Source organism: Heptranchias perlo, chromosome 35 (genome assembly GCF_035084215.1).
Source record: "Heptranchias perlo isolate sHepPer1 chromosome 35, sHepPer1.hap1, whole genome shotgun sequence".
Lineage (NCBI taxonomy): Eukaryota > Metazoa > Chordata > Chondrichthyes > Hexanchiformes > Hexanchidae > Heptranchias > Heptranchias perlo.
In genome coordinates, this window is record NC_090359.1 from 13,198,521 (window position 1) to 13,199,147 (window position 627).

General features: G+C 49.6%; 1 non-coding gene across 1 annotated transcript; it reads right to left on the reverse strand.

The window, feature by feature from the left end:
• Nucleotides 1-72, reverse strand: trnah-gug (transfer RNA histidin (anticodon GUG)). Its single transcript has one exon. It is a non-coding gene; the product is annotated as a tRNA-His (tRNA).
• Nucleotides 73-627: the final 555 nt, after the last annotated feature.

The window sequence follows — 627 nt, forward strand, 5'->3', positions numbered from 1 at the left end:
TGCCGTGACTCGGATTCGAACCGAGGTTGCTGCGGCCACAACGCAGAGTACTAACCACTATACGATCACGGCGCCACACGTCAGTGGCAAGAGATCTGCCCGAACTATTTAAATAGCGCCTTTAAGGTAGCAAAACGTCCCAAGGCGCTTCGCAGGAGCTTTTTTAAACAATATTTGACCCCGAGCCACAGAAGGAGATATTGGAAGCAAAATACTGCGGATGCTGGAAATTTGAAATAAAAACAGAAAATGCTGTAAATAATCAGCAAGTCAGGCAGCGTCTGTGGAGAGAGAAACAGAGTTAACGTTTCAGGTCGATGACCCTTCGTCAGAACTGGAAAAGGTTGAAGATTCAACAGCTTTTAAGCAAGTAGAGAGCGTTTAAGGAGCATCTTAAGGGAGGAGAGAGAGGTAGAGAGACGGGGAGGTTGAGGGAGGGAAATCCAGAGCTTTGGGCCCAGTCGGTTGAAGGCACGGCCGCCAATGGTGGAGCGATGAAAATCGTGGATGCGCAAGAGGCCTGAATTGGAGGAGCTCAGAGATCTCGGAGGGTTGTAGGGGTGGAGGAGGTTACAGAGATAGGGAGGAGCGAGGTCATGGAGGGATTTGAACACGAGGATGAGAATT